Source organism: Gossypium hirsutum, chromosome A02, assembly GCF_007990345.1.
Source record: "Gossypium hirsutum isolate 1008001.06 chromosome A02, Gossypium_hirsutum_v2.1, whole genome shotgun sequence".
Lineage (NCBI taxonomy): Eukaryota > Viridiplantae > Streptophyta > Magnoliopsida > Malvales > Malvaceae > Gossypium > Gossypium hirsutum.
Genome location: NC_053425.1, coordinates 78171167 through 78180672, shown reverse-complemented (window position 1 = coordinate 78180672; position 9506 = coordinate 78171167). Strand labels below are relative to the sequence as shown.

The window sequence follows — 9506 nt, the reverse complement described above, 5'->3', positions numbered from 1 at the left end:
TCGATTAGGAATCATTTTCATCCAATATAAGGTAAGTCCTTAAGCATTCTTGTAAGGTTGATTAGCTTGTATATAAATAATATTAGTGAATCATAAAAGAATTCCTTTGTTAGGTATTTTTTTGGAGTGATTTTTCTAATTATTAATGTAACCATATGTGCTAATTGAATTAAGTAAACTGCCTTATCATAACGAGTTGACATATGGCACTATGTGTGCGGAATTAAGTGGCACTAGGTGTGCCGATTTGGATGTTGAAGCATGAGAGAAAATCCAATGCACTATGTGTGCGGTTTACTATGGCACTATGTGTGCGAGTATAATTAGCACTATGTGTGCAAATTCGGTTGATAACATAAAAGGTGCATGAAAGAACTAAGTGATAGAACCATTAACTAAAATATCGAATTTGAAACATGTGCTGTGTATGTATAAATTTACCTAGTGCATTATTGTTCCATGCTTTGAGGAAATGGATCCAAATCAATCGGGTTGTTTTGGTATTTGATTTGATTATAGGACTTGGCATGAGATTGAACCGAAAATCTAAGAAATTATAGCATAGTTCGGTATGGATGGAGTAATTGATCTTGCATTATTTGTTTTCTCTTATGATCTTTTACTAATGGACGATAGTGTAATGCTTATGACTTACTGAGTTATATACTCATTTGGTGTGTTTATTTGTTACTTATTTAGGTTTCTTTGACCCATTTTGTGTGCTCGGAACCATCGTCGAAGTCATCACACCAGCTTGCAACTTTTTGGTACCCTCTTCTTAGTTGGTCTAAGAGAACATTTCGGCATGTATAGGCTATTATGTTTTGTTTGAACTTTAATATGTATACTTTTAGCCATGCGAATATGGCTTAAATTTTAAGTTTGGATTTGGCCTTATGGGTGCTTAGTTATAAGGTTTAGTAAGTTTGGTCTTGATAATTTGGTCATGATTGATAGTGGTTTAAATTCGTTTTAGTTAAAGTGATCAGTACTACGAATGGATGATGTCTATGGTAAGTATTTCATGCATTGAAAATGACTTTAATCCTAGGTTCGAATTCGGTTTTGATTGAGTAATAGTCCAAGTCTATTTGATTATTATGCCGTATGTCATGGCTGATCATTTTTGGTGTTACACTTATGATATGGTTATTGAGTAGTATGGAAATTCTTGGTAATGACTAGCCATTGGAATGGCTAATCATGATCATATTTGGTGTTATGTAGGTCAAATTGCTAGCTAATCCATGGAAACCATGAAATAGGTAAATTTTACCATAAAACAGATTCAGACAGCAGTAGTGATGTGAATTTGAAAAATCACTAAAAATAGTAGAAATGGAATTAAATAATGAATAAATTATGGAATCGAATCTCGATGAGTCTATTTTCACATGGAAGAAGCGAAACAGGTATATGAGCTATATTTTATGAGATGTTTAAATTTTTGTGAAACAGGGCTAGAGCGATTTCTGGATCCCCTGTTCTGATTTTGTAAATTCACCATAAATTTTAAAAAAATAATTATATGTCAGACTTTATATGTAAAGATTCATTATTGAGTCTAGTTTTATTAGAGAAAAACAACATAGGCATTGAAGCCCTGTACATGGAGATATCTGATTCGTAATGCACAGAGGTCAGAGTAGTCGAACCCTGGTATAGGGGAGACTTTAACTAATAAAATACACTAATTGGCCTGACCAAAAATTCTACAAAAATTTTACTAGATAAATATATGAGTCTAGTTTCAGGAAAAATTTACGGAAGTGGATTTCGAGTTTTGGAACTCGAGATATAATTTTTAAAGCGACTATGATGCAATTAGCCAGCTTGTCTAGAAAAATTTTAAAATGAATTAAGCCCGTTAACACCTTATGTTCGACTCCGGCAACGGTCTCGGGCACGGGGTGTTACACTCACTATTAATACACCTTTTTGTACATCAATTAATGTTCTACCAATTGCTAGAAAAGTTCTCCCATGTATGATTGGTACCTCTTTATTAGCCTCACATTCCATAATAATAAAATCTGCTGGAAAAATAAATTTGTCAACTCTTACCAACACATCTTTGATTTTACCTTCTAAATGTGCATAGGAATGATCAACTAATAGCAATGTGGCAGTTATAGGTCTCGCCTTCCCTATTCCCAACTTCCTGAAAACAAATATAAGAATTAGATTTATACTTGCACCTAAGTCGCATAATGCTTTTCCTACATAATGATTTCCAATAGAGCAAGGTATAGTAAAACTCCCTAGATCCTTCAATTTTGGTGGAAATTTATTTCTCAGCATTGTTGTGCACCCTTTAGTGAGAGCGATAGTTTCAAACTCCCCAAGCCTTCTCTTATTTAATAAGATATCTTCATGAATTTCACATAGCTGGGCATTTGTTCCAATGCTTCCACCAATGGTAAGTTAATATGTAATTATCCAGGACATCAAAGAATTTCTTAAATTGAAACTCTTTCTTGGATTTTTGGAAACGATGAGGAAAAGGTGGTGGTGGCCTTCCTTCCATTTGTTGAGGTTGTTTTGTTGAGGCATTTTCATTGGCAATACAAGACGAATTTGTTTCAACATTTTTTTTTGGTTGCTCTTCTCTTTTGTAGCCTACACCACTACTAGTTCTGAATTTTTCTTATTTGTGAAATTCGAACTACCTTCTTCAATAGTGGTGTCATTAACAAATCTTGGTAGCTGCATACCACTTCTGAGTGTAATGGCTTTGCATTGTTCCTTTCCTTGAGATTGTGAATTTTCTGTATCACTTGGTAGTGCTCCTTGTGGTCTTGAGCTTAATGCTTTGGAAATTTTCCCCAATTGACTTTCTAAAGCTCTTAAAGATGCAACTTGACTTTGAAAGATTACATCATTCTTGGCCATGTATTCCTTCAATAAAGCTTCCATAGATAAAAAACTTGAAGCTGAATTTTTCTAAGCATTTACTGTGGCAAGGGCTGATTGTATCCAGGTGGTGCACTCGCAATATTTTGCCGAATAGCATTACTAGAATTTCCCACCCCTTGATTACTCCAACTGAAATTGGGATGTTACTTCCACTCCAGATTATATATGTTGGAATATGGGTGGTTGTTGTTGCAATTAAAATTTCTCATATAATAAACTAAGGCTGGGTTCGATAGGCAGTCATCAAAAACATCCTCTATACAATAAACACATGCTAACTCAGCTGCTTTCATTTCCTACACTGCAGCTGGTCTTTTCAGTGTTTTAATCATATTCGTTAAAGACAATACCTAAGCTATTAGGGAAGTAATTGCATCTAGTTCCATTGCTCCAGTAACTCTTCTGCTAGTCCCTACTCTTGTAATGGGGTATGGATAATTGTTGTTTGCTATCTTCTCCAAAATTTCATATGCCTAATTATATGATTTATTAAGCAAATTCCCATTGGTAGATGCATCAACCACCATCCTTATATGCACATTCAATCCATTGTAAAACATTTCCATTTGCTTCCAATGTTAAAAACCATGCAATGGGCATTTCATAATTAACTCCGTGAATCACTTCCATGCTTCATATAATGTTTCATCCTCAGATTTCCAAAAGGACATAGTATCTTTCCTCAATTTGGAATTCATGTTTGGAGGATTATATCTTAGTAGAAACCTTTGAAAAATTTCATTCCAAGATTCTATCGTACCTGACTGCAATGCATTTAACCATGCTCTACCATAATCTCGCAATGAATAAGGGAATAACTTCAGTCACAGGGCATCTTCAGGAACACCCTGCTGCCTGAATGAAATGTGGACTTCTAAAAAAAGTCTTAAGTGCAACTGTGGATCTTCAATAGGTAATCAACTAAACTGCCCTACAGTTTGTAACATGTGAAACATCACCGACTTTAACTCAAAATGTTGAGCTTCAATATGCAGCCTAACAATTCCTGGATTCAGATCATCCAAGATTGGCACTACATGTTCTTTGATGGGTCTGTCTCTGTCATCTATCATTCAAGGAATATCAGCATCCCTTCCTTTATGATGTAATGGCTCTTCTCTAACCTGATCATTTCTAATTCTTTCCATTTCTCGCAATTCTTTTCTTCATCTTCCCAAGGTTCTCTTAATTTTCGGATAAAAAATGTACTCTTCAAGTGCAAAAATATCTCTACTCATGCACCAACAAAAATCCTAGAAAACAAAATTCAAAACAACTAAGTAAGCAAAATTGACAAAAATTAAAGAGGTAATAACATACAAAATTTTCACCAATATTGTTGATCCCGGACAACGGCGCCAAAAACTTGTCGCATATGAATGTGTAATGTGAATCTGCAAGTATACTCGTCAAATCAAGTAATAAAGTGATGAGTGAGTATCATCTCCACAAGGATCAAAATTGATTAAAAAAATTGGTTATGCTATTACCATGAATTTGACTAATTAAAGTATGCAAAAGAAACAAATGAAAAATTGATAAAGAGAATTAATGAATGGAGTAATAAAATCAATTATGAATGAAAAAAATGTTTGGGCAATTGAAATGTTGTGGTAATTCTCAAAGAATAAGTGGGGAGGATTTGTATTGTTGAATGATAAATACTGGAATTACTTAGGTTTTATTTTTATACCATAATAATGCCATGGAAAACTCTTGACCATTCTACTTCCCGAGGATTCACTACTGTAGTTTGCTTATTTCAAGAGCCAGACTTTAAGCTATCATTCTAAGTTTTTCTATGTCTACAGAACTCATGAATGATATCTAGACTATTCTTGTAACACCCCTAACCCGTAACTGTCATCGAAATAGGGTTATATAGTATTACCGGAGTTTACAGAATAAATACAAATAATTTATATTATTTACTATTCATATCCAAAAATAACATACTGTCCCTTGAATGGACCCTCAAGGCCCAAATTAAACATTAGAATCAAGTCGAGACTAAATCTAGATCTCAAAAATTTTACTCGAAATTTAAAAATTTTTCTTTAATACAGGGGTCACACGCCCGTGTGAGTAGGCCGTGTGGCTCACACGACCAAGTGACGTGCACATGTCCCACGTCGTGTCCACATTCGATGTGAGGCACACGACCGTGTTTCATCCCGTGTCCTTACCCATGTAACTCTCTGACTTGTGCCACAGGGCCTGCCACACGCCCATGTCTTAGGCCGTGTGGTCAATTTAATTTTCACAATTTAAGTACAGGTTTCGCACGGCCAAGACACACACCCATGTTCTAGGCTGTGTATCTCACACGGATGAGACACACACCCGTGTCTCCGCCCATGTGCCAAATTCTAAGAGTTCTATTTCTCAATTTTAGGATGCAAGGGACACACGGCAAATTCACATGCCCATATGCTAGGCCATGTGTCACACACAGTTAAGACACATGCCCATGTGTCTACCCATGTGGACAAAATAAGGTCATTTCTTAGCCTTATTTCTCACCCAAATTTAACCTTCAACCTACAATAACATTTGTATACATTTTCCAACCAATTCAAGTCATATAAATCAAGCAAGCATCATTAACATGTGTGAACTAATATCACATATTCATAAGATCAAACTGACCTTTTTGTAATGATTTATATTTTACCCTAATTCAATTTAACCAAACCACATACATATAAGCTACATGATAGATAACCTTATAATAACATACCAAAAAAATCCATTTTTAGTCATTCCAATGGCTAAGTTACAAACAACTATTTACATGTCAACATAGGCCAAGTTAATCTATGCCATTTTATCAAAATAAGATTACATTTAACCAAAACAAGATGGAGGATAGTGTGATGATACTCCAACCAATCTCTAACCTTTACGAGCTTCCGAACACTATAAAAAGAGAAAAAAAAAACCTAGTAAGCATTTAATGCTTAGTAAGTTCGTATAACGACAATTTAACTTACCATATATTTACATTTAAGATAAGCCTACAATAATGCATCCAAGCAATTTGGTTTATAGCTTAAAACACAAACTTCACCAACCATGTTAGTCAAGTAATTCACATAATACCAAAAACATGGATGAGCTCATTATTTAATGTCTTTCATATAAATATGCTTTCCATAGCATTGTTCCATATTACATGTACACTTTGCTGACAAATCATTGCAAGTTCAGATTAGCCATGTCAGAATTTTACCCATTGAATTTATTTGAAATATCGATGGATACCTTCATATAGTACACTTTAGTGTACACTACAATAATTCGTCAATTCATTTCCAGGGGTACCCAATTAGGGCAAAAAATTGGGAAGCACACTCTCAAGCCTTGTGACGGGAAGCTCACACAGAGCCATTTTGAGAAGCTCATAAAGTGCCTATCAGGAAGCTTATCCAAGCTATATAACAGGAAGCTCATAAGAGCCATAATCAAGATGTTCACAAAGAACCTTATCAGGAAGTTCACAACAAACCATATCGGGAAGCTCCGGATAGCCAATATCGGGAAGTTCAAGCGAGCACTATCGGGAAGCTCACAAAGAGCCAATTTAATGGGAAGTTCACAAAGAACCTTTAATCGGGATGCTCATAAGAGCTAAGGTGTGTCCACAACAAATGTAAGATCACAACCTATTAGGACGCTCTAAAGAGTTATAATGGGAAGCTCGCAAGAACCTTATAACAGAAAGCTTGAGAGGGCTAATATGGGATGCTCTTTTTGAGCTATGGTGTGTCTGCAACATATGCAAGACTACAACCAATATGGGAAACTTGTATCCATCAATTTTCATTTGTTCAAACAGGACTTAACATTTATCGTCGTTACCAGATATTCAATCAATTTCATATACATGACAATTATACAATTCACATATACAACATTTAATTCAAACATATAAATGTACACAATTTAATTACACGAACTTACCTCAATACTTGTTCGTATACGAAATCTACTAATCCAAAACTTTTTGTTTTCTTCGATCCAACTCAGTATTAGGTCTTTCAGGATCTATATAAATAAATTTAACATCAATTTAATCTATTTCATACTCAATTTAATTCAATTCACATCCTAGGCATAATTATTATTTTGCCCCTATACTTTTAACAAATGACAATTTCGTCCTTAGGCTCAAAATTCCAAGTCTAACCAAAATCTTCATATAACTTTTACAGCACATGTATTTCACAAAATTCAGAATTTTTCCATAACTTTTACATCTTTACAATTAATCCCTAAATCATATTTTCATCAAAATTCACTTTGTAAAAGTTGTTTATCTATCAACAACCTTTCATTTTCTACCATAAATTTTAAACTTTCAACATATTCATCCACGGCAAAACTTCTATACTTTGTTAACTTTTCAAATTAATACCCAAAATAAATAGATTAAACTATCTAATCTCAAAAATATAAAAAAAATACTAAAACGCGACAAGAAAACATACCTAATTAAGCTTGATTAGTTTCCTTTCTCTCTTTTAGGGTTTCCATGAAATTGTTTTGGGATGAAGATGATATAAAATGACATTATTTCTATTTAATTATTTATCATCCATTAATTTTTCCACTTTCCAATTTAGTCCTTGCCTTTTTCTAATTTTCCATGGATGATTCATGAAAAATATCTAATAACTTTTCTTTAATGGTCTAATTACCATATAAGCACCTCAAGTTTTGAATTCCATAGCTATTTGATACTTACAGCTACTAGAATTTAACTTTTGCATTTTATGCAATTTGGTCCTTTCCATAATTAAACAATAATCAGTAAAATTTTCTTATCAAAATTTTCATATGACATTCCTATCATAATGTCGACCATGCAATAATATTAAAATAAATTTTCTTTTCGACTCGAATTTGTGGTCCCAAAATCACCGCTCCTATTTCACTGAAAATGGATTGTTACAATTCTTCCTTTCGCTGTACATATCAAAACTTCTACATCTAGAGTGTTGCAAATATTATTTCAAATACTTGCCTATATCAATGTATAATACTTATATTTATTTAATTTTTTCAGAATTAAATCTGATCTAACAACATACTATGCAATCACCTATGACTAGAGCTTGCATGCATGCATTTAAAATAATCACAAATTGAATGAAACAATAATCTACTCAAAATCAAACCATGGGCATTAAAGATAGTAAAAATTCACCCAAATAATTCCAATCCAGTGAAATTTAGATCATGGATTGGACATTCAAATCCAAAATAAAACCATTCAACATCATCATTCAAGTTCACGAATCACAAAGTTCAAATCAGAAAATAAAAGTAGAACTGCAAGAAGCTCTCGTTACTCCAACTTTCACTTTAATACTAAAATTTGATGCAAAACCCAGAGAAGATATCTCTTCCCCTTCCTTACGTCTGTGATTTTATTCTCTGTAAGCTGCTACCCTCTCCTCTCTTTTCTCTGAAATTTTCCACAAGAATTCGATGCAGAGAAAAACTACTCTCCAATTTCTCTCTCCCTAAAATCCTCATCCCCTTTTTTTATTTTATCTTTCCTCCTTAATAAGGTAGGTCGCTCCCCTCAGAAGACACATTTTACTTCGTCTTTTTCAAGGTGTTTTATCTAGTACAAGTACAGCTAGCTGAGAGTGACGTGGATAGAGTGCTGTATCATCTTCCTAAAATTTCCATGGCATTTTTGTCTGCAATCTAACCAACATTTTACCATTGCAATATTGCACTCCCTTCATTTCATTTCTCCTTTCTCTCTTCTCTTTTTTATCTTGCACCTGCTGCCAATAATAACCAACACCTTTCTTCCTTAGTAACAAATAATGACATTAATAGCACAATCCAAGCTTTGTTATGCAATGTTCTAAAAATGTACTAAGAATGCTAACATATTTACTTAATTACAAACCATTAATTCAATCTAGAGGCCTAAAATATAATTCCTTTCAAGAGTTATCACTTGTCAACCACCTCCATCACGTCTAAAACTCACAAGTTATAAATCCTCCTTGATGCTGAGAAGCTTTTATCTTTCTATATTTTGAAATTCAATGAATGTGGTGGACTAGAAAATCCATGTTTCAGTCATTACCTCTCATGCGCCCTACTCTTCTCTTGAACTATCATCTCCATTTTATATGCCTTAACCACCATGGCTGCTAAACTCTGACATTCAAATGTCACCACCATTACATGAATCTCATCCCTTAAGCCTTATTCAAACTTCTCACATAAGGCTTTCCCAGCCTAGAACATATCTTTTACATAGCAGTCAAGTTTAACGAACTCTCATTCGTATTCCATCACAAATTCTTCCTCACTTGAGGTATAAGAACTCTTTTTTTTCATTTGTTCAATGTACATTTGAATTACATATCTTTCTTTAAATTTCTCTACAAAGAATTCCCAGTCTATCAACTCCTCAAGGGTCACACTTGTCAATGTTTCTCACCATTGATACGCCTCCCCCTCTAACAAGGAGACTACACAAAAGAGGTTGTCAGTTGGGGTACACTTTAACTCCTTAATTTCCTTATGGTGCATGATAATCATTTCTCTACTACCATGAG

At 34.0% G+C, this 9506-nt stretch overlaps 1 non-coding gene across 1 annotated transcript; it reads left to right on the top strand.

Moving 5' to 3' along the window:
* The first annotated feature begins 3498 nt into the window (after positions 1-3498).
* Positions 3499-3605, top strand: LOC121216411 (small nucleolar RNA R71). The gene has a single exon (XR_005912600.1). It is a non-coding gene; the product is annotated as a small nucleolar RNA R71 (small nucleolar RNA).
* Positions 3606-9506: the final 5901 nt, after the last annotated feature.